This window comes from Carcharhinus amblyrhynchos, chromosome 9 (assembly GCF_965287045.1).
Source record: "Carcharhinus amblyrhynchos chromosome 9, sCarAmb.v2.hapA, whole genome shotgun sequence".
NCBI lineage: Eukaryota > Metazoa > Chordata > Chondrichthyes > Carcharhiniformes > Carcharhinidae > Carcharhinus > Carcharhinus amblyrhynchos.
Genome location: NC_137332.1, coordinates 24,792,080 through 24,818,029, shown reverse-complemented (window position 1 = coordinate 24,818,029; position 25,950 = coordinate 24,792,080). Strand labels below are relative to the sequence as shown.

The following is a 25,950-nucleotide window of genomic DNA, read 5'->3' as shown; positions in this document are numbered from 1 at the left end:
CATCTGTACATTTTTCCACTTCTATACGACATTCTCCTTGCAGTAAAGGAAAAAAGATACAAAAGTCTGAAATCATGTATCAACTGACTCAAGAACAGCTTCTTCCCTGCTGCCATCAGATTTTTGAACAGACCGACCGGTTGATATTTCTCTACAGCCTAGTTATGACTGTAACACCACATTCTGCACCTTCTCCCCTATGTACACTATGAATAGTATGCTTTGTATAGTGCGCAAGAGTAAATACCTTTCATTGTATCCCAATACATGTGACAAGAAACCAAATCAAGTTAACATTCTATTTGCCTTCCTACTTACTTGCTACACTTGCATGCCAGTGTTTCTCACCTACATAAGTGAGCCCTACAGAGGTCTCTGTGTAAGTTTTGCTTAAAGGTGATACGTTTGTGGTTTTCCAATTCACAGTGATCTTCCAGAATTTAGGGAGTTTTGGAAGATTACAACCAATGCATCTACTATTTCCTCAGCAACTTCTTCCAAGACACCAGGATTCAGACCATCAGATCCAGGGGACTTGAAAGACTCATTTGCTTTCCTCACACTTATTCTTGACAGTGATGGTTTTAAGCTACTCCTTTTGTTTAGCCACTGGATTTGCTACTGTTGGAACATTTTGTGTCTTCTACTTTGAAGACAGTTCAAAGTCTCTATCATTTCATTGCAGGGCCTGTGACGCAAATCTTTGTCTCTTCTTTGGACACAGGTGAGGTCCCAGAGGACTGGAGGATAGCGAACGTGGTACCGTTGTTTAAAAGGATAGGAGGGATAACCCTAGTAACTATAGGCCGGTGAGTTTGACGTCAGTGGTAGGCAAATTGATGGAGAGGATTCTTAGGGATAGGATGTATGAGCACTTAGAGCGTTGCGATCTGATTAAGGATACGCAGCATGGCTTTGTAAAGGGGAAGTCTTGCCTTACGAATCTGGTAGAATTTTTTGAGGAGGTGACAAAAATGGTCGACGAAGGATGAGCCGTTGATATCGTCTATATGAATTTCAGTAAGGCGTTTGACAAAGTCCCTCATGGTAGGTTGGTAGAAAAGATTAAGGCTCATGGGATACAAGGCCAGGTATCTGGATGGGTTGAGAACTGGCTTGCTAAAAGGAGACAGAGTAGTAGTGGAGGGGTCCTTTTCTAGCTGGAGGTCTGTCACTAGTGGTGTGCCGCAGGGCTCAGTACTGGGACCTCTTCTCTTTGTAGTGTATATAAATGATTTGGAAGAGGGAGTAAATGGTGTGATCAGCAAATTTGCAGATGACACTAAGATGGCTGGATTGGCGGGCAGTGAGGAGCAGTGTCTGGCAATACAACGGGATATTGATAGGCTGGTATACTGGGCAGATATACGGCAAATGGAGTTTAATCCGGATAAATGTGAGGTGATGCATTTTGGCCGGAATAATGTAGGGGGGAGTTATATGATAAAGAAGTATAAAGAGTAAATAGAGTATGGAAACGCAGCGAGACCTGGGGGTGCAATTGCACAAGTCTTTGAAGGTGGCAGTACAAGTGGAGAAGGTTGTGAAGAAAGCCTATGGTATGTTAGCCTTTATAGGAAGGAGTATAGAATATAACAGCTGCAGTCTAATGTTGCAGTTGTATAGAACGTTGGTTAGGCCGCATTTAAAGTACCGTGTCCAGTTCTGGTCGCCTTACTACTGGAAGGACGTGGAGACTCTGGAGAGAGTGCAGAGGAGGTTTACCAGTATGTTGCCTGGTATGGAAGGACGGGGTTACGAGGAAAGATTGAGCAAATTGGGGCTGTTTTCCCTTGAAAGACGGCTATCTAATAGAGGTGTATAAAATTATGAAGGGTATAGTTAGAGTAAACAGAGGTAAGCTATTTCCTATGTTAGAGACACACAGTACGAGGGGCCATGGGCTTAAGGTGACGGGGGAGAGGTATAACACAGATATTAGAAGGAGGTTTTTCACCCAGAGGGTAGTGGGGGTATAGAATGCTCTGCCAAGTAAGGTGGTGGAGGCAGGCACGCTGGAGTTGTTTAAGAGTAACTTAGACAGGCACATGAGTGGATTGGAGATGGGAGGATATAGGAGATTGTTTTAAGTAAGGTTCATTAGCATTGGGACGTCCCTGGTAATGTAAAAGGATGTGGTATGATAATAATGTTTTTCTCTTTTAATTCACAGGTTTTAAGTCGGTCCGCCTTGTTGTCCAATGAGGGGCATACACGCGATGGGTCGTACTTGGGCTGCTCTTGAATGTTCGAGAGTGGCCCAGTGCTTTCATGTCATTAGTGTGTGCTTAAACTGGACCAGATGCTGGGCAACACGACAGCTCAGTGACGATCACTGTTTTGCTGTGCAGACACGTGGATTTGGGCCAGTGTCTGTGGGAGTTTGCGCATTCTCCCTGTGTTTGTGTGGGTTTTCTCCGGGTGCTCCGGTTTCCTCCCACACCCCAAAAATGTACTATTAGGCTGATTGGAAGTAATAAATTGTCCCTAAGTTAGTTTCCCTCAATGTGGAATGCCATAAAACAATAGATAAGGGTCATGGGTGGAGGGGGGGGCTGGTAATGTCAAAATGGCGGCAAGGGCTCGTTGGGCCAAAGGGCCTGTTTCCCTGGCTGTTTTTGTTCTTTGATGCTCTTAATCTCTTTTATATATCATGCTACTTTACTCTCGTTCTAAGTTTCTCCGTTCTTGTTTTTTTTAAATGATCCTTTGCTAGTTTCAAAACTTCTCAATCTTCCGCCTTAAGCATTAATCAGTTTTAAGTTTATTCATTAGCGTCACAAGTAAGCTTATGTTAACACTGCAATAAAGTTACTGTGAAAATATCCTAGTTGCCACACTCCAGCGCCTTTTCAGGTAACCAGCAATGTGGAAAATTACCGAGAAATGCCCTGTCCACAACAAGCAGGACAAATCTAACCAGGCCAATTACTGTTCCATCAGTCTATTCACAATCATCAGCGAATTGATGGCAGGATCATTGAAAGTGCTATCAAACTGCACTTACTCGGCAACAACCTGCTCAGGAATGCTCAACTTGGGTTCTGCCATCGCCACTCAGCTCCTGACTTCATTACAGCCTTGGTTCAAACATGGACAAAAGGGCTGAACTCCAGAGGTGAGTCGACATCAAGGCAACATTTGATCAAGCATGGCATCAAGTAGCCCTAGCAAAACGCTCCACTGGTTGGACACATACCTAACACAAAGAAAAATGGTTGTGTTCGTTGGAGGCCAATCATCTGTGTTCCTGGAATTCCTCAGATACAGAAGCAGCCCTGGTCTATAAGCAGCAAGAGCTGGACAACGTCCAGACTTGAGCTGATAAGTGGCAAGTATCATCCGTACCATGGCCATCTCCAATAAGAAAGAATCCAACCATCTCCCCTTAACATTACCATTGTTGGATCCCCCACTATCAACACATTATTGGTCACCATTGACCAGAAACTGAACTTGGCCAGGCATATAAATACAATGGTCGGAAGACCAGCTCAGAGACTGGGAATTCTGTAGTGAGCTACCTCCTGACTCCCCAAAGCCTGCCCGCTACCTCCATGGCACAAGTCAGGAATGTGATGGAATATTCACCACTTACTTGGATGAGCGCAGCTCCAACACCCAAGAAGCTTAATACCATCCAGAACAAAGCAGTCCATTTGATTAGCACCCATCCATCACCTTAAACATTTACTCCCTCCACTACCAAGGCACAGTGGCAGCAATATGCACCATATTCAAGATGCATGCAGCAACTCTCCAAGCCTTCTTCGACAGCACTTGCCAAACCTAAAACCTCTCTCATCTAGAAGGATTTGATTTGTAACATATATTAATATACAGTGAAAAGTGTTGTTTCTTGCATGCTATATAGACAAAGCACACCATCCACAGAGAAGGAAAAGAAAAATTGCAGAACGTAGTGTTACAGTCATTGTTGGTAGCGAACAATCAACTTAGTGTAAGGTAGGTCCATTCAACCATCTGATGGCAGCAAGAAGAAGCTGTTCTTGAGTTGGTGGGTAGATGTCCTCAGACTTTTGTGCCTTTTTCCTGATGGAAGAAGGTGGAAGAGAGAATGCCCAAGGTGCGTGGGGTCCTTAATTATGCTGGCTGCTTTTCTGAGGTCGTGGAAAGTGTAAACGGAATCAATGGGTGGGAGGCTGGTTTGCACGATGGACTGGGCTTCGTTCTCGACACTGTAGTTTCTTGCAGTCTTGGACAGAACAGCAGCCATTCCAAGCTGTGATACAACCAGAAAGAATGCTTTCTATGGTGCATCTGTAAAGTTGGAGAGAGTCGAAGCGGACATGCCAAATTTCCTTAGTCTTCTGAGAAAGTAGAGGCGTTGGTGGGCTTTTTTAACTACAACATTAGCATGGAGGGACCAGGACAGGTTGCTGGTGATTTGGGCACCTAAAAACTTGAAGCTCTCGACCATTTTTATTTCATCCCCATTGATTGGCCAGGAGCATGTCTTCCAGTACGCTTCCTGAAGTCTCCTTTGTTTTGTTGACATTGAGGGAGAGATTATTGTCGATGCACCAGTTCACCAGGTTCTCTACCTCTTTCATATGCTCCATCTCATCACTGTTCGAGATCCAACCCACTACGGTAATGTCATCAGCAAACCTGAAAATCAAGTTGATGAGGAATTTTGCCACACAGCCATAGGTATATAGTAAGGGGCTGAGGATACAGCCTTGTGGGGTGCCAATGTTGAAGATGACCTTGGATGAGCTGTTGTTACCTATCCTTACTGATTGCGGTCTGTGGGTTAGGAAGTTCAGGATCCAGTCACAGACGGTGGAGCCAAGCCGCATGCCACGAGGTTTAGAGATGAGTTTTGTAGGAATAATGGAGTTGAAGGTTGAGCTGTATCCGATAAATAAATACAGATCTGTCCTAAGTGACTTTGTTATCTAAGTGTCCCAGGTCAAGTGCAGGGACAGGGAGATGGCATCTGTTGTGGACCTGCTGCAGTGGGAGGCAAACTGTAGTGGATCCAGGCAATCTGGGAGGGCAGAACTGATACGTGCCGTGACAAACTTTTCAGAGAACTTCATAATGATGGATGTCAGAGCCACTGGACGATAGTCATTAATTCACACTGCCTGACTTTTCTTTGGTACTGGGATGATGGTTGTCTTTTCGAAGCAGATAGGAACCTCATATTGTTGCAGAGAGATTGAAAGATATTTGACACTTCGGAAGGATGTAAAAGAACTACAAGGAAGTGGTTAGCTCTGTCAGTAAAATATGAGATCAGTACAGTAGTGAGAACTGTTCTCAGAAGATCAAGCTGTAGAATCCATTTGGGTAGAAATGAGAAATAGCAAGGGTTAAAAGGGTAGAAATCTAGAATCCATGAAGTAGAATTTACATATATGGGGATATTGCCCAAATTGGGACTATAAAGATAGACAGTTGTCAAGAATTATACCTTGTCATGTTTAAATATTTTCAATTGGTAAAAGTTACGTGGTCATTTTGTTATATTTTAACTGTGTTGTCAAATCTGTGTTTTGTTTCAACAAAAACTTCTTTATAGGTCAATAGAAACATGCCTGGAATGAAACACCTTACGCTTGCACTAATGCCAAAATCAAATAAATCACTGATAAGATAGTTAAAAACACAAATAACTGACAGGTAGAATTTAAAGTTAGCAAATGTGAGGTCACTGCATCGAATATGCAGCAAAAAAGGCCATTCAGCCCAACTTGTCTATGCCAGCAATCGTTTCACACAAGCCTTCATCTGCCTATTTTATGTGACCCTACCAACATATCTTCTCTTTCTCATGTGTTGACCGAGCTTCCCCTTAAACGTACTAAGTTGTCTCAACCACTCCATATAGCAATGATTTCCATATACAACATTCTTTGGGCAATGGGGTTTTTTGGAACACCCTGCTGGATTTATCAGGGACTATATTACATTTATGGTCCTCTGTCCTGGTCTCATCTGCAAGCAGAAACATTTCGACCCTACCAAATTTCATTATTTTAAAGACCTCTATCAGGCCATCCCCGTAAGCCTTCTCTTGCTACAGAAAGGTGCCCCAGCTTCTTTAGCCTTTCTTGGTAAGCATATCCACTCTGTGGGCAGTTCTGATATGATACTTGCGAATCTTTTCTGCACTTTGTCAACACCTTTATGTGTATTTTACAATATGGAGGTCAAAGCTATGCATAATATTCCAAGTGTGAGCTAACCAAGTTCCAAACTATTTTAAAACTATTTTTTGCTTTTCAATTCTATTCCTCTTGAAAAGAACCCCTTAGTTTGGCATGTTTTCTAGGTTGCTAACTTTTATGGTATGTGCACTAAAGCCTTTGAACCCTTTCTTCCTCAACCTCATTCAGACTATTATTCAAGCAGTCTAATGTATCCTATTTCTATGGATGGGCACCACCTTACAGGTACCCATGTTGAAATTTGTTTACAACTCGAATTCCCATTCTTCAAGTTTATTAATATCAGTACTTTATCACATTCTTTCTTCATCAAATTTGGAGTCCTTTTTGGAAATTGTACTTCTGTTTTCCCAAGGTCAAATCATTTATGTAAATTATCAAAACAGTGCCCCAACACAAATCACTCCAGAACAGTTACTGTTGTATAACATAACATGGTTGACCCTCAACTGCCCTCTCCAATAGCCTACCAAGCCATTCATTTGTAACAAACCACTACATAAAATAATAAAATCAGACAAACCCAGACTAACCTTGGCACTTGAAAGACAATGGCATCCCAGGCCAGTCAACCCTCATTAGTGTCAGCTGTGATTCAGTTAGTAGCAGTTTCACCTTTGACTCAGATGATTGTGGGTTCAAATCCAACTTCAGGGCTTGTGCACAAAAACTGAGCTGACACCCCAGTGCAGTATCAAAAACTGCACATTGGAGATGCCATTTTTCAGATAAGATGCTAAAGACATAAAATATTCCTGGTTTCCTGGCCAATACATAATCCTTAATCAGCACCACTAAAACAGATAATCTAGTCATTATCACATTCGTGTTTTCAAGATCCTTCTGTGTGGAATTTGGCCGCTGAGTTCCTTAGATTACAAGAATGACTGCACTTCAATAGGCATATTGACTATGAAAACGCTTTGGGACAAGCTGTGGTCATGAAAGGCGGGATATACAAATGCAAATCCGCCACAATAACATCTGGGGATTTGTGCCATATTTGCAAGATACTAATATAGTCACACTCACAGAATCATATTTTTCAGCCAACGCTTCAGACCTCCACCACCATCTCTGAGCATGCCCTACCTATTCCACCCACAAGGAAGACCAACCCAAAATAGTAGCAGTGTTATCGAGTGTCATGCAAAAGTGGCTCAGTAAGTTCTCAACATCGACTCCGGAACTCAAAGGTTTTGCAACATTAAGTCACATACAGGAAGGAAACCTCCTATTTATTACCAAATATCCACCCTCTCTGAGGAAGTTGTATTCCACATTACTGAACACCACTTGGAAGGATAGCAGGATCCTTCTGATCTCTGGATTGGGGACTTCAAATGTGGAGAAAATGGGAAACTGCAGGCTTCCCAGACAGCTGGACAATTTAAAAAGGCACAAGACTCAAGCCCATTTATTTTCTTTGCAGACAGATCCCTGCATTGGGTAGTATGGTGGCTGGCACTGCCTCACAGTGCCAGGGATCCGAGTTCAATTCCTGGCTTGGGTCACTGTCTGTGCACAGTCTGCACATTCTCCCCATGTCTGTGTGGTTTCCTGTGGGTGCTCTGGTTTCCTCCCACAGTTCAAAAGATGTACTGGTTAGGTGCACTGGCCTTGCTAAATTCTCCCTCAGTGTACCCAAACAGGCACCGGAGTGTGGCAATGAGGGCATTTTCAGTTACTTCATTGCAGTGTTAATGCAAGCACATTTGCAACACTAACAAATAAAATTTAAACTGCATAGGAATGTATGTCATTTCTAGCAAGGGTAAATAAACCACATTACAAGCTCGACTGCTTATCTTTAATTGGGTGTTAGTGTACTTAAGGCATAAAATGCCATTCAAATAGATCACAACTGATCACGTGCAACAAAATCTGAGTGTTTATTTTAAAGCGGAAAAGTTACAGCTGTTCACCCTGGTAGGATATTCCCATCCCGCTACAGTGAACGGGGATTTGGCTGGGCACTAAATTCTCCAATCGCGCTGCAGTGGAAGCATGATGCAAATGCAAATATAAATATTATATTTTTATTTTTATTTCCTGACAAATTTTAGCTGTTACAATCCCAGTTGATAGTATAACTAGATGGGAAGACCCTAGAATGGAACCCTGGCTCAAAGGATTGTAACTTTTCTTTTTTCCACTGGGCTACTAATTAGTTTTAACAAGAACAAAACATTAAATATGAAAAAACTGGATTTTAATAATACTGCTTCACTCTCCCCTTAGTTTAACAATTACACACAGATTTTATGATTAACACCCCAGATTACAAGTACGTCTTAAACTGCAAAGGTCTCATTACCAAAGTCCTTTGAAGCACACAAGATGACTATGGTCAAATGCACACACTCCACTCTGAACCCAAGTTAGTGTCTGTGGATTTCGCCTCAGAATTTCCCAAATGACAATCATATAACAGTTTCTAATCTCCACTCTCAAAGACATGCTTTAAAATCTTCTCTCAATGTTTTCCCTTGGTGGTTTGCATTCCAAAATCCAGTCCCGGTTTCCCAAATTACACTTTGCTTCTGCTTCACTTTAAAGAGCGAACCCAGTTCAGGCTTTAAACCATCTGCTTTTTGCACAAACTATTCATAACCTCTTAAACTACTGATTCCAATGACACCAAATTTTTACATCTGAAGTCCAAATTCCCACTATAAATCTGGTTGCTACAAATGTGTCTTTAACTCATCCCTGAATTCTTCACCTCAGTCTCTGTTCTCTTGGCTTTAGTCATCTTAACACATTCTTTCTGTCCAAACTCCCTGGCCTTCTGGACAGTAACTGGTTCATTTGGAAGCCCACCTCTTTGAAGCTCATGTCTAGTCCAGTCATTCTTCTGTCAGAGCTGAGATGTTCACTTTCCGGTGTCCTGTCTCCAACTGCAATATATCCAGCTAAAATTAAAACCTAAAAGCTTTCCTATCATACAACGGTCCCCATTTGCTAAGCAACCAATGCTACGACTATTTATTGATTTGATTTATCACATGTATAAGCATACAGCAAAAAGTATTGCTCCTGCGCACTATACAGAGCATACTATTCATACAGGAGGAAAGGAGAGAGTGCAGAATACAGTGTTATAGTCATGGCTAGAGCATAGAGAAAGATCAACTTAATGTAAGATACGTCCATTCAAATGTTTGAGGGCAGCAGGGAAGAAGCTGTTCTCAAATCCGCTGGTACGTGTCCTCAGACTTTTGTACTTTTTTTCCCCCTTGGAAGAAGGTGGAGGAGTCTATGTCTGGGGTATGTGGGGTGTTTGATTATGCTGGCTGCTTTTCCAAGACAGCAGGAAGCGTAGACAGAGTCAACGGATAGGAGGCTGGTTTGCATGATAGGTTGAGCTTTGTTCATGCCCCTTTGTAATTTTTTGCGGTCTTGGACAGAGCAGCAGCCATACCAAGCTGTGATACAACCAGAAAGAGTGCTTTTTATGGTGCATCTGTAAACGTTGGTGAGAGTCATGGCTGACGTGTCAAAACTCCTTAGTCTCCTGAGAAACTAGAGGCATTAATGGGCTTTCTTAACTATAGTGTCAGCATGTGGGGACCAGGTCAGGTTGTTGGTGATCTGGACACCTAAAAACTTGACACTTTCAACCACCTCTACTTTGCTCCCATTGATATAGACAGGACACGTTATCCTTTATGCTTCCTGAAGTCGATGACAATCCCCTTCACTTTGTTAACATTGAGGGATTGATTATTGTCGCCGCACCAATTCACCAGATTCTCGATCTTGTTACTGTACTCTGTCTCATCATTGTTTCAGATTCGACTCACTACGACGGTATCAGCAGCAAACTCGAAAATCGAGTTGCAGGGGAATTTGGCCACACATTCATAGGTGTATAAGGAATATAGTAGGGGGCTGAGGAGACAGCCTGGTGGGGCAACGGTGTTGAGGATGATCATGGAGGAGGTGTTGTTGCCTATCCTTATTGATTGCGGTCTGTGGGTTAGGAAGTTCAGGATCCAGTCGCAAAGGGAGGAGCCAAGGCCCAGGCCATGGAGTTTGGAGATGAGTTTCTTAGGAATAAAGGTGTTGAAGGCTGAGCTACAGTCAAAACATAGGAATCTGACATAGGTGTCTTTGTTATCTAGGTGTTCCAGGGCCAGGGGACGGTGTGTGCTGTGGATCTGTTGCTGTGGTAAGCAAACTGTATTGGATCCAGGCAGTCCAGGAGGCTGGAATTGAGGAGCCGAGACAGGGGGAACCAGGGAGAGAGGGTCAGGAGGCCGGGGGTGTGTGTGTGTGTGTGTGTGTGTGTGTGTGTGTGTGTGTGTGTGTGTGTGTGTGTGTGTGTGTGTGTGTGCGCGCGCGCGCGCGCGCGCAGGTATGGCCAAGGCATGGGGAGAGAGGGGAGAAGGTGGCCAAGGGGAGGGTGACGAGGGTGGAGGGGGTCAAACAGAGCAAGGCAGTGGACAGATCTGTTTCAAACCACCAATGGGATATGCTATTTGATTTGATCTACATAGTCTATGCACCTGACATGACAGCAGCACTGGAATTTATACACAGCATTGCTCATGGGCTAATAGTTATCAACAACCAACGTAAGATAATTGGTTGTGCTTATAAGGTAGCTCTTCTACATTTGAAAATGGCATAAATTCATACCTGTTTTCTGAAAAGAGTGACATATTTTCAGACAGCAGGTATGAATGTAACAGGAATACGTTCAAGCTTTCTTCAATTACCCAGGAATTTTGGGAGGGTGGAGGGGGTCAAACAGAGCAAGGCAGTGGACAGATCTGTTTCAAACCACCAATGGGATATGCTATTTGATTTGATCTACATAGTCTATGCACCTGACATGACAGCAGCACTGGAATTTATACACAGCATTGCTCATGGGCTAATAGTTATCAACAACCAACTGTAAGCCCACAGTTCCCATTACTTGTCCATGACAGCACCTTAACCAATCACAACCCTTTCTCTCCTGTAGTATAAATTGTTGCAAACATTTGAAATTTGGCATTCTTGCATTTGTTCTGATGCACGCTGAACAAAAAGCTGGGGCAACATATCTATATGTGGAGATGCCGGCATCGGACTGGTGGAAACACAGTAAGAAGTCTCACAACACAGGCTAAAGTCCAACCAGTTTATTTGATAGTAAACCCACAAGCTTTCGGAAATGCCGTTCCTTCGTCAGGTGTGTTCATCAGGCATATATGCCCTTCTATGATCAGAATCTTCCACACACCTGATGAAGGAACAGCATTTCCAAAAGCTTGTGGGTTTACTATCAAATAAACTGGTTGGACTTTAACCTGGTGTTGAGAGACTTCTTACTGCAACATATCTATCTCATAAATAATACATCAAATCAAATCTTCGCAATCCTACCACATCCAACTGTGAATAATCCATCCATTATGGTGGATAACGAAACAAATAATCAAGAAGAAGAGGTTCCAGAAACATTGACATCCTCCAAAATGACAGGGGGTGAGGGGGACAGAAGGATGGGAGAGGAGGAGACCTGATTAACAAAGGGGGAACACAATAAGAAGGTAAACCTGGTGTTGTCAGACTTTTTACTGTGTTTACCCCAGTCCAACGCCGGCATATCCACATCATAACAAAGGGGGACACAGCTCAATTACAACACACAAGCCAAAAATGTTACAATCCATTCTGTAATGTTATTGCAGCTTTAAAAAAAACAAAAGCAGTTTTTAAATGACTTCTACAGTTATCCAAAATAACATTTTTGAATGTTATTACTCCATTTTTCATTTCATATGAATTGCATAGTCGGGTTACAAAAAAAATACACTTTCTCGCCAGAGGCAAATTCCAAGATGCCATCCCCTACATCAGTTACAAGTATGTTCGGGTTGTTTAACGAAGACGGTCACAAATTCGAATCAGAAAAGGGAAAACATTCCAAATTCCTTACATCCGATGGGAACTAAAATACTCTGGGGAGGATTGCCCAATCATTAAGTCAGGAGTGAATGGAAGAACGCTTCAGTACATGTCCGAATAGTATTCGTATCTCATCATCACAACCGTAATTTGGTCAGCACCCAACTATATCACCACCTTCTAAAGCTTAAAAAGGGCCTACAATTAACTTCACCGTGATGAATAAGCTGATTCTTGGGTTACATCATCCAGAAAAACCCTTTTCTCAAAATAAAAAGAGAATCGAAGAACAGGCAAATCTGTAATATTGCACACACTGCCACACTGATTTACAGGCTGGTACTCAAGCCGTTAGCCTGTGTACAATTGGTCCTATTTTCACGGGGGGAAAAAAAACAGCGCTGGGTTGAGTTGCAATTGGCACTTGTACCTACCACACTCTGGAATTTAATCAAAATGCCTTCTGTACCCAAGCCTGACAGCCGAGCGCCAGCATCGCTAAAACCGACAGCACTCGCAGCCAAGATGCACACTCGACGTACCGACCAGCAGCGCATTAATGCCACGGCCGTGGCTTTTCATTACTTCTTAAACACTTGACAGATCAATCGGCGGCCACTCATGATCTCACTCAAGGACTGGAGCTCACATAGCAACCGCTCACTGATGGCCATTCAGGGGGGTGGGGGATGGGGATGGAGCGGGCGGGGGGGGGCCGTTTCCGATCACACCAAATAAAAGCTCGTAAAGTTTCCTACCTCTTGCTCTTTGCATTGCTGCCTGATCCTCCTGTGTTAAATACCTTCGTTGAAGACGGGGGCCATCTGCGCCTTCCCACGGCCCCCACCCCCCGCAGTACATTTGTCCGTTACACTGCAATCCAAACCTCTCCGTACCAGTCAGGCAGCCGCCAACGCGCAGGCGTCTCCGTTTCAAAGCGCCTGCGCAGCAGCCCGACTTTGTCCCGCCCCCTTTCTCAGGATGTCCTCGAAACCTCCCGCTCTGCTCAGCGGTCAGCAGGATCTCCGAGTTTCCTTTGGATTCCGTACCTCTTCCTCGGTCCCGCTGGGGGTCGTTTTCGTGGCCATGCAATTGTTCCTCTCCAAAAGTGACTCGTGCTGTGAGGATGGTGGCAGCGCATGCGCACTCCTGTGCTGAACCTCGTGCGGCCAACGTTTTTCACGCCCCCGCCGCGGAGGGTGAGGCGTAGCCACCATCTTGGTAAAGGATAGCAACCGCGCGCCAGAGTCTGGCAACGTCCCACAGCTGGAGGAGGCTGAGGTGCAGCCACCATCTTGGTAAAGGATGTCAACCGCCTGAGTTAACCACAGTGGCACAGCGCCAGGGATCCAGGTTCAATTCCGGCCTTGGGTCAACGTCTGTGCAGAGTGTGCACGTTCTCGCCATATCTGCGTGTATTTCCTCCACTTGCTCTGGTTTTGCTCTAGTTTCCTCCCACAGGCCAAAGATGTGTGGGTTTGATTGATTAGCCAAGCTAAATTGACCCCAGTTTCAGGTTAGAATAGCAGGGTAAATATGTGGGGTTATAGAAATTGGATAGGTAAGTTGTGGGTGCAGATTTAATGTGCTGAATGGCCTCCTTCTACACTGTAGGGATTCTATTGTCAGTGCAGGCTCGGTGGGCCAAATGGCTGTCATCTACACTATAGAGGTTCTGTTGGACCTATTAATGCCATTCAGCTCATCCAGTCTGCACTGAATTTCAGAGTTTAGTACCTAGGCCCTCTCCCCCACCCTATCCCCATAACCCCACACATTTACCATCTAACCTATACATCTTGGGACACTGAGGGGCAGTTAATAGCATGGTCAATCCACCTACCTGCACATCTTTTGAACTGTAGGAGGAAACTGGAACACCCGGCAGAAACCCCTGGAAACACTGGGAGAGAATGAGCAAACTCCACCCAGACAATTACCCAAGGGCAGAATTGAACCCAGTCTCTGGAGCTGAGAGGCAGCAATGCTAATTACTGTGCCACCATGACACAATGTAGAAGAAAGTGGCCCATTGTATTGACTTGCTGAAGGTGCATATTTCCTGCTCTATCCCCATAGTCTTGCATATTTTTCCTTTTGAAATAATGGTCCATTTCCTTCCAGAATGCCTCAACTGAACCAGCGTCCACCATACTCTCAGGCAAGGCATTCTGGATCCTAAAACCTGCTGCATTAAATATTTTCCTGCATGTCACCATTGCTTCTTTTACCAATTACCATAAAGCTGTGCACCATAAAGCTCTCCATCCTTCCACAATGGGAACAGTTTTCCCCCACATTGTTCAGACTCATGATTTTGAATGTTTTGATGAAATCCTTATCCAAGAATAACAGTCTCAACTCTTCCAATCTACCCACATCACGGAAGTTCCTCATTCTTAGACTCATTCTTACTATTTATGCATTCTCTCTAATGCCTTCACATCCTTAAGTGTGGTGCCTAAAATTAGACATAATATTTCAGTTGAGGCCAAACCAATTTTGTTTTACAGGTTTAACATGGCTTCTTTGCTTTTGTACTCTATGTCATTATAAATACAGAATACAATGGTCTAGACTTTATTAACAGTCTTTCAACCTGTTCTGCTAATTTCAGTGATTTATGTGCATGTACACCCAGGTCCTTGCTCCTGTAATCCCTTTTACCTTCTATTTCATATTGTGTATCACAGTTCATTCTACCAAAGTAGATTTCATCTGCCACTTGCCTTCCCTTTCCACCAAAGATAGGATTCTTACTATCACCTCTGGGGAACTCCATTACGAATCTTCCTCCAATCTGGAAGATTTCAATTCACCACTGCTCTGTTTCCTGTCACTCAGCCAGTTTTGCTGTTCCTTTCATTCCATGACCCAAGGCACTTCATCAGACACCTTCTGAAGGTCCATACACACTACATCAACAGCATTATTCTCATCAAACCTCTCTGTTAGCTCTAGCGAATTAGTTAAACATGATTTGCACTTAAATCAATGTTAGCTTTTCTTAATAATCCTGCTTTTTTCCAAGTAACTACCGAAGTCTCCAAAAACAGTGGCCAATGGTACCAAAGAAAACATTAAGAATTAAGTAAACTAGAGATTAAAAAAATAAAATTTGAACAAAATAAGGTGAAGATGGAATTGATAAAGGTGCGTCTGTTGCAAGGGATTTTTAATAAGTGAATTTGCTTAGCAGTAGGAAAACAAGTGTTTATCGAAGTGACTTGGGGGAGTAGGTGAACAATGGTCTAACAGTAGATGTTAGAACTATACAGAGGTGTGTTCAGAGTGGAGAAAGAAAAATACAATTACACTTATATGCTGAAAGCATGGTCCAAAGGTTTATTAACATAGAATAACATTAAAGGACAAAGCAATATATCCGTAGCAGGGTTAGCTAGAACAATGGGAGAGGGAAAAAGAAAGACGGAAGCAGTGCTCCCCACAAGCCACAGAACCCCAACCTAAAAGCTGCTAAAGAGAACCTTAAATGGAAAAAAGACTCTCCCAAACCTAAAGTAACTCTATGGTGGTAACTATTGGCAGGTTTTAACTCAGGATTACAGTGATGGAATGTTGTTTGGAACAGGGACATTTCTCCATGTTAGGACTATGGATAAATGGGAACTGGGTAAACTTCATAAGAAACTGTACGTGTGTGTACGTAGCCATTTTTGTAGTAAAGGGTACTATTTTGCATTGTGTTGTGTTTGTTTTAATAAATATTATTTTATGACATAACAAAACTGGACATTTCCTCACTTGTTTGCGTATCTTTCCTCACGATGTACAAAACTGAAATTATGCACCACTAAAAACCAGTGTTCCAAGTTATCCTGCTGGGTTTTGGGATACCCTCACATTAAATATCAGCACAGTTCTTAATAATATGCAGAGTATAAAATTGGAATGACTAGTGTGATTGGTTACCTTTTAGAAGTATGAAAAAAAGGGATAATATTGATGTGGCATGATTATTGAATTAATTAATTGTATAAAGTTACCTTTAACACAACAAAATGTTTTAAAACCTTCAAACTCATTGTTTTCCAATGCAAAGAGCTAATCAAATTAATTGAGTAATTTTGGCAGGCATCGTCGTAAGGCTTCACTCTGGATCAGATGTAGCACTTTCTGTTTTAGAATCATCCCTCCGCATCAAATCATTTTCCCTGGCATCAATTGAATTGGATATTCTGAACAAGCTGATGACACTTGATATACGAATAGCATCTCACGTGATTTGATAATAAAACAACTGGGCGGCACAGTGGTTGGCATTGCTTCCTTACAGCATCAGGAACCCAGGTTCGATTCCTGGCTTGGTCAATGGTCTGCGCGGAGCCTGCATGCTCTCCCCGAGTCTGCTTGGATTTCCTCCCAAAGTCCAAAAGATGTGCTGGTTAGGTGCATTTGCCGTGCTAAACTCTCCCTCAGTGTACATGAACAGGAGCCGGAGTGTGGCGACTAGGGGATTTTCACAGTAACTTCATTGCAATGTTGATGTAAGCCTATTTGTGACACTCATAATAAATAAACTTTAAAACACAAAATATCAAATTGGATAGCATGCTTATTTCCAATCTTTTCGGAAGGATCTTTCTCCATCAACTATGTGTCTGTTCCATTTAGCATGAACGTAATTTTTGAATGGTTGTTGAGATTTATATCCAAACGTTGAACCCGTTAGACACCCTGGTATAACTGCAATGCAAATATTATTTATCTGCAGATATTTGTTGATCTCATCAGTTATATAGCATCTGAACATGTTCCACACTAATAAGTTTGCATTTGTCACTATGCCTATTGCACACAATATCAATCCATAACTTCATTCTATTCTCATCCATCAATCATTGTCATGGACATGCACAAAATGTCCTGCAGGATACTTGATGTTCAGCATGGTTTTATGCTTGAAAGTTACCCTAGGCTTTAATTTTGTTCCATCAGACATTAAGGCTAATACCATCATGAGTCTTGTCTTATGTCCTGTTGTTTTCATTAGAAATATTTTTGAACCTTGACACTTAACAGTTTGGCTGCTAGGCATATTGAAATTCATAGGTGTTTTATCCATGTTGCTAATGAGACTTAATGGGCACTTGTATTTTCAATGCCGTCTGAGAGTAAATCACTGGAAACTGGTAATTTTGGCATCAGGGTATTTTGTTAGTCTTGTGCAATCCTGGTCTCTGCCACAACACTGGACTGTTCCATTCCATAAAGCAGCTACATCAACTAGCTGTTGGCCTGAAATCTTTGCCAGACTTGGGATTTGATTTGGCCCATTTAAGTGCGTATATACACATATGGCATTTCTGGCGACAATGTGATCATTACAATGATTTTCAAGGACCCATCTTCTCATATGCTTCTCAAGATTAGTTCCTGTTCTCATGGCACAGATTGGTCCTGGGCATCTTTTCTAGAGTGGATTCTTGCTACTTCCTTCTCAAACCAGATTTTCACTAATACCAAATTCCCTCACTGCAGCATGATTATTTGACAAGTTAGCAAATATCACAACTTTCAGCTTCATGATTCATTCATTTTGTTAGAGCACACATTCTGTTTGCCATTGCCATGCACAGTCAGGTCTGTGCAGGCATGTTTAAAACTCCAATACACCATCTTCGCAACATCGCCTGTACTATCTGCTTGATCCCGTGCACTAACTTACAGGATAAGCTAAGTAAAATATGTATTTCTAGGATGAAAAATTGAGGTCAACGGCTAATGCATTTTGTAGCTGGATGGGGGTTGGTTCCACTTGTATGCAAAAGCATATTATTGGCATTGTAGAAATTGGATCATCTTATACCCCATGATTTATGGAATTAATGCTGTCTGGAATTATCATTTCTATTAATTTCCCGATCAGAGGTTAAACTGAGTGGTCGATTGTTACTGGGTTCATCTTTACACCCTTTTTTGAACAAGAATGTAACATTTACAATTGTCCAGTTCTCTGGCACCATCTCCAAGTCAAAGGAAGATTGGAAATTTATGACATTTCCACTCTCATTTCCCTCAGTATCCTTTGATCCATCTCATCCAGACCTTATCCACTAAGTTAGACAGCCTATCCAATATCTCTTCCACATCAACTTTATACCCTTCAAGTGTCTAAATTAATTCCCCTTTCACCATGACTTATAATGCATCTTCCTCCTTGGTAACAACAGATGCAGAAGTATTCATTTAATACCTCAGCCATGCCCCCTGTCTTTATGTACAAATCCCCTTTATTGTGCACAATTGGTCCAATTCCTCTTCTTACCACAATTTTAGTATTAACATACTTAAAGACTTTGGATTACCTTTCATGTTCGCTACCAATCTATTTTCATACTCTCTTTTTGCTTCTCTTTTCAATTCCCCTCTGAACCTTCTATAATTCAACCTAGTTCTCAGCTATATTATTATGCCCTCACCTACTCCTGCCCCTGTCAGCATTAAAACCCTAGCCCCATGACTCTTAAGACATACCTGCAACTATTAGTCTGGCTCCTGTGGAATTTGCACTGGCAAAAATGGGATAGTTTATGCAGGAATGAGTAACAGAAAGCTTTTCCACTGAGTCAGTGTATGTGCTTGGAGTTATGGATTCCTTACCCAACATACTTTTAATTTCCAGCTTTATCTGTATGTTGATTGCATGTCTGCTCCAAAAAGCAGTTCTACAGCTCTCCTCAGGATCCCAGTTCTATGCAATCTATCTCATTTACACTGAAGCAAATTTCACGGGAACCAGACCTATCAAAATGTTTTCGATATGGTTTAGAATTATTGTTAACTGAAGGTGGGGACAAGAAAGGGCAAGGTGTGACGTGAAAATCACATCCCAACAGAGTGTCACTGAATCCTGCGGCCTCCAGAATTCAGTGTGATTTTCAAAGGGGAGGCAGGAGGGAAGAATTTGGGAATATCTATGTCTCCAATTAAGTGCTTCTTGAGCGCACTGATGAGTTCATTAACAGACCTGAGGAGCAGTTTCAAAGTTAGGGGGATTAGCAGGGCAAATATCTGGGAGTTACAGAGATAGGAGTAGATAGGATGCTCTGTCAGAGAGCCAGTGCAGGCTCAATGGGCCAAATGGCCAACTTCTGCACTGCAGTCTTACAGATTCTACGATAGGAATCCAGCAAAATGCAAAACTGTTATTCAAAAAAGAGGGGAGAGAAAGAACAGAGAACTGTTGGCCAGTTAGACCTACATCAGTCATCAAGAAAATGCTGGAATCTATTATTAAGGAAGTCATAAAAACTCACTTAGAAAAGCATAATATAATCAGAATCAATGTGGTTGTATGAAAGGCAAATCATGTTTGATCAATTTATTAGGACTATGCACAATTTTTATTTTCGCTTCCAATGAAGGATATACTTTCAGTGAAGGTTCAATAGATTTACTATGGTGACTTGGCGATGTCATCTGAAAGCAAAGCATTATTTTTCACATGAATGCTGACAATGCCCAGCTCTACCTCATCATCACCTCTCTCAACTCCACTGTTGCTAAGTTATCAGATGGCTTATCTGAGATCCAGTACAAGATGAGTAGAAATTTCCTCCAATTAAATATTGGAAAGACTGAAGCCTTGGTTTTTCAGTTCCTACTCCAAATTTCATTCCCTAGCTACCAACTCCATCCCTCTCCCTGGCAACAGTCTGAGACGAAGCCCGTCTGCTCTTAATCTTAGTTCTGAGATGAGCTTCTAAGCTCATCCTTGTGCCTTGTTCACGTTTTTAAAAACTGACTGTAAATCTCGCCGACGTGACACCTAGTCAGCAAGGGGATAATTTCTAATAAGGGGGGGAAAGCTATATGGAGGGGAATCCCACTAATTACAATTAAATGTATTGAAGAGGGTCGAGACCTTCCTAAATAGCAACCTCATTATGTCACTGATGACGTTAATTGGAAAACAAGGTCTCACTGGTGGGATTCTTGTTTTCCAGCTCTCGAGAGATTTTGTTCCGTGTCGCATTTGTGTCATGACGAACAGGGCATAAAATCCATCCTCACCCCTACCTCCACCTCCATCCCCGATTGTAAAATTCTCATCATAGTTTTCAAATCCCTCTATGACCCCAGTCCTCCTTACCTTGGCAATCTTTTCCAGCCCCAACATGCTCAGGAGATATTTGAGCTCCTCAAAATCTGACCTCTAGCATGTGTCTAATTTTAATTGTTCCACCATTGGTGACAATGCTTAAGCTGCTCAGGTCCCAAGCTCTGGCAAACCTCCCTGCCTTTCTACCTCACTTTCCTCCTCTAAGACATTCTTTAAACCCTACCTCTTTGACAATGGTTTTGATCTCTAACCTAACATTTCCTTCTGGACTTGGTACCAGACTTGGTTTCATATTGTTACTTTTAACTAGGCACTTATGTACTAACTTAGAATGCATGCCAATGTTTTTTTAAATACAAATGTCATGTTCCTCAGTTTGTCATTCCCAGAATTATTTTCTTGCCATTTTATAAAAATATAATTCGACAATCTGTTCATCCTTCTCTAGTGCTTGGCTAACAATCCAGTTTCCATGGATTTAAATTGGAGCCTAACTAATTTTATCAGCTACAATCTGAAGCATCTTTATAAGGCTCCTGTGAAGTGCCTTAGGATATTTCATTGTCAAAAGCAGTAATTAAATATGTGTTGGGGATGAGGCAGTTGTTCTATGATGAAAGGCTGAGTAAATTAGTCCTGTACTTTTATGAGAGGTGATTTCATTGAAAGATACAAGATTCTGGAGGGTCTTGGCAGGATAGAAACTAAGCAGTTGTTTCTCCTTTCTGGGAAATCTAAGACACCAAAACACAATCTCAGGATAAAGAATTGATCATTTAGGACTAAGAGAAATGTCTTCACTTAGAGAGTTGTGAATCATTGGAGTTCTCTACATCCAAGAGTTGTAGGTCATCCACAATTCGGGGTACTCAAGGCTAGAATAGATAGATTTTGATCAGGAATTGACGGGTGTAGAGAATGAGCTGGAAAAGAGAAGTTGCAGGAAATGACCAGCTGTGATTGTACTGAATGGTTCGAGGGGTCAATATACTGCTCCTTTTTCTTAAGTCTCTTCTCCTTAAACATACAAGCTAATAAAAAATAAGTTTTAAAATAACGGTACCTTCACAATTAGTAAGTACAAAAATTACCTCTCAAAATCTTAACTCAGACAACTAGCGTAATTTCTGGACAAAGCAAAACTGCTAATCTTGTTCACAGAACCTAATAACGGGCAAACAATTAGAAACCAAAATACTTGATTATACTGAATCTATTACATTTACAATCAGTTATTTAAAATCAATTATTTTTACTATCCGGAGTCTCCCAGCAGTTATTAAGCAACTTGAAGCAGTAATGCGCATAAGGAGCAGGGATGGGTATTGTCCAACTTCCCTTTCTGCATACCAGAGAAAGTCTCTTCCAGAAAACATTCACTGAAGTCATTTTTAATTTGTTGCATTATTGACGCAGCTGCAAATTCATATAAGTTTGTTAAACTGAAATGGAATGAATCCTCAGGTCAGTTATAATCATCTTCAATATTGGGAATCAAACCCAGATCCTTAGAACTGTGAGGCAGTTGTGCTAACCACTATGCCACCGTGCCACCCTGTAGCTATGCTCCTAGTCAAACTATTGTTCAGATGGGGAGACACAGTGGCACAGTGGTTAGTACTGCTGCCTCTCAGCGCCAGGGTCCTGGGTTCGATTCCTAGCTTGGGTCACTGTCTGTGTGGAGTCTGCACATTCTCCCCGTGTGTGCATGCTTTTCTTCCAGTTTCCTCCCACAGTCCGAAAGACTTGCTGGTTAGGTGGATTGGCTATGCTAAATTCTCTCTCAGCATACCTGAACAAGCACCAGAGTGTGGTGACTGGGGTATTTTCACAGTAACTTCATTGCATCGTTAATGTAATCCTACTTGTGACACTAATAAATAAACTTTAAGTATAGCTATAATGCTGACATCTATCAGCTACGTGAAAATTTGCTCATGTATTTCCCGTACACAAGTAGTAAGGGAAATTTAGCTGCCTCGTCAGTGTACTCTCAATCATCAGTAAAATGATGGAAGGTGTCATCAACAATGCTAATCAAATAGCACTTACACAGCAATAATCTGCTCACTGATGCCCAGCTTTGGTTTCACTACGGCTACTCAGCACCTGACCCATTTTAGCCTCAGTTCAAACATGGACAAAAGAGCTAAACTCAAGACGTGAGGTGAGAATGACTATCCCTGACATCAAGGCCACATTTGACAAAGTGTACCATCAACAAGCCCTAGAAAAAGTGAAGTAATTAAGAATCAAGGAAAAATTCTGTACTGGTTTGGAGTCACACTGAGCATAAAGATGATTGTGTTTGTTGGAGGTCAATCATCTCAGCCCTGGGACATTGCAGCAGGTGTTCCTTAGGGTAGTGTCCTAGACCCAACCATCTTCAGCATCTTACTACTGCTGAATCCCCCAGTATCGACATCCTGCAAGTTACCATTGACCAGGGACTGAGCTAGAGAAGACACATAAATACAGTGGTTACAAGAGCAGATCAGAGGCTGAGAATTCTGCTCGGAGTAACTCACTTCCTGATTCCCTAAAGCCTGTCCATAATCTACAAGGCACAAGCCAGGAGAATATTCGTCACCTATCCAGATGAGTGCAGCTCCAACAACACTCATGAAGCTCAACACCATTCAGGATGAAGTAGTCTGCTTGATTGTCACTGCATCCATCACCTTCGCAATTCACTCCCTCCACAGTGATGCACAGTGGCAGCAGTGTGTACAATCTACAAGATGTCCTGCATCAACTCACCAAGATTTCTTTGACAGCATCTCCCAAACCCATGTTCTCTACCACCTAGACAGACAAAGTCAGCAGATGCCTGGGAACACTATCATCTGCAGGTTTCCCTTCAAGCAACACACCATTCTTATTTGAAAATATATCGTGTTTTTTTTTCATTGTCACTGGGTCAAAATTCTGCAATCTTTAACATCATCATGGGTGTTCTTACAACATATAGACTGCAGCAATGCATGAAGCTGGCTCAACACCACCTTCTTGAGGACAACTGAGGATGGGCAATAAATGTTGATTTAACCAGCGACGCTCTTATAAATGATTTTTTTAAAAGTTTGCACATGCTCTGTTAAATATAAATGTCATGTTCTCCAGTTTGCAGTTGCCAGAATCATTTTAATTCAACTTATAAAAAATAATTTGCCAATATGTTCATCATTCTACAATGTTTGGCTACTAATCCTATTTCCATGGATTTAAGTTGGATAATGTAGCCTGACTAATTTTATGAGCCACCTTCTGAAGTAACTTCATGTGCAGATCATCTGGGCTGGATGCTTTATTCTCATATAGTGTCTTCAACCTGCTTCATTTATTTCTAATTCATAAAAACTCCTTGTTTTGCCACGGAAATCATACCTTTCTATTGCAAAGTCAGGTTAAGATATTAATGAATACAAAAAAAGTAGTCATTCAGAATGTCTGCCATCCTTGATGGGTCCTAACATAGTTCAAACACACATTTACCTTGAATATGATTTTCATATTTTCTTTCATATTTTCTACATCTCATCCTCTCTATTTAATTTTACGTTGCCTATAAAATAATATTATTGGTTCTAAGACATTTGAGGGTTATCCTAATTTTGGGAAAGGTGTTCTATCAATTCAAATTGTTTCTTTCCTATTCTCCTGTTCATCTCTACCTTTAATTCTATCTGAATCATTATACTTTGGAAACATTTCTTTATATCCTCATCATTTATATTACATACCTGCCTGCACTGATTTTCTTTCAGAACTGCTACATTTTCTTAGTGGGTAATTGTATTTCCTGTGATATATTCTGAAAGCTTTAGCATCTTTCCTCTCATTGCTCTGTTCAAATGACATGCTCTAACAATGTAAAGTACATTCATTAACTGCTCAAAATCCCCTGCATAAAGCTGAAGGTCTCTTTGCGCACTCAGCCCTTTTTATATAAAGCCAAGTTAAAACTCAGATATGCTATGTGTCTGCTAACTTCGGTTGTTACAAAGTGATCAGGATCTAATATCAAGCCCCTTTGCAGAGGTGCCTTCTGAATCAGATATCAGCTCAGCATTTTATCCAGAAATATCCCTACTCCCATAATAAATCTTATTTTTCCTAGTGAACTGAAGTCTCCCATAACAAATAGATTTGAGTCTTGACATGCTTCACTTATATGAGTATAAAGTTCCAAATCTAATCTCACTTACTGACCTGATTCTTTGTGCTGCAGAGACAGCCTCCTCCGTTGCTGTTACAATGACCCCAAGGACATAGCTGTACAAAAAGGGTGTAGAGACACAAGGACACAAAAATATACTTAATTCATGATCAAAAGTGTTCGTGCTGAACTTATGAAAAAGCAGTCAACATTAGGCCAAAAACGTTATATTTGCTTTGAATGGTCTAATTACTACACATATAATTTCAATGTATATTGAGCAAAGGATAATGACAAAAGCTCAGACAGTATAAAGTAATGGATTTGATCAAATAACCTAACATTTAGACCAGAATCTTGGAGCAGGAAGAGGTGCCAAGTCTGTCATCCAATATCTGCTAAACTAATATTGGTACGTGGAAAGAGCAAATCATGTTATTGTGCTGCTCTTGGAAACACACTGTGCAAAATTTGTAACTCAGTATCATGAAAACCACAGCTCTTTTTCAATTTTATTGGCCGGTTGTTGGACTGAAGATCATGTTCTGGACACGGTGACTGATGTTTTTTTATCTTTCATTCATGTGATGTGGTGTCATTGGCTAGGTCAGCGTTTGTTGCCAATCCCTAAATGTCCTTGAGAAGGTGGGGGTGAGCCATCTTCTGGAATAGTTTTAGCCCATTTGGGATACATACACCCCAGTGCTGTTCAAAAGGGAGCTCCTGAATTCTGATCCAGCAAGAGTGGGAAAGGTGAAATAGTTCAAGGTCAAGGTGATGTGTGACTTGGAAGGGAACTTGCAGGCATAAGTGATGGAGATAACAGGTTTGGAAGGTACTGACAGAGCACTTTGCATATCTTGTGCACATTACTACCACAGCATTAGTGGTGAAGGGAGTACATGTTTAACTTGCTAGATGAGGTGCCAATCAAGCAAGCCACTTTGTCCAGGTGATATTGAGCTTCTTGTGTGTTGTTGGAACCATACTGTTCCAGACAAGAAGTCCATTGCACTACTGACTTGGGTCTTATAGATAGTGAGGAGTCAGGAGGTGCATCACTTGCCTCAGACTTGCCAATGTCTGACATTTTGTTTCTTTATTTTTTGCATGGATGTGGGCACAGCTAGCACATGTTGCCCATCCTTAATTGCCCTTGAATTGAGTGGCTTGCTAAGTCATTTCAGAGGGCAGTTAAGAGTCAATCACATTGCTGTGGCTCTGGAATCACATAACTGAGTGGCAGATTCCCTTCCCTGAAGGCCTGGGGCTCAGCTCCTCCCTCTGCGACTGGATCCTGAGCTTCCTAACGCACACACTGCAATCAGTAATGAGAGACAACAGCCTATCCCTTCCACCATCATCCTCAACTTGGGTGCCCGCAAGACCATGTCCTTAGCTCCTTACTATACTCCTCATACATCTACAACTGTGTGGCCAAATTCCCCTCCAACTCGATTTTCAAATTTGCTGATGACACCACCGTAGTGGATCAGATCTCAAACAAAGAAGAGTGGAGTGCAGGAAAGAGATAGGGAATCTGGTGAACTGGTGTGACGACAATAATTCCTCTCTCAATGTCAACAAAACGAAAAAGATAG

General features: G+C 41.8%; 1 protein-coding gene across 3 annotated transcripts in view; it reads right to left on the bottom strand.

Moving 5' to 3' along the window:
* st3gal3a (ST3 beta-galactoside alpha-2,3-sialyltransferase 3a) overlaps positions 1-25,950 on the bottom strand; it is a 523,437-nt gene that overhangs the window by 412,955 nt on the left and 84,532 nt on the right. For 2 of the 3 annotated variants that reach the window (XM_080195327.1, XM_080195329.1), the window contains exon 1: positions 12,863-13,086. The exons of the other annotated variant lie outside the window; for it this stretch is intronic. The gene's annotated coding sequence lies outside the window, so the exon portion shown is untranslated. Of the gene's footprint in view, positions 1-12,862; positions 13,087-25,950 lie in introns of those variants that run through there. 3 annotated transcript variants of the gene reach the window in all.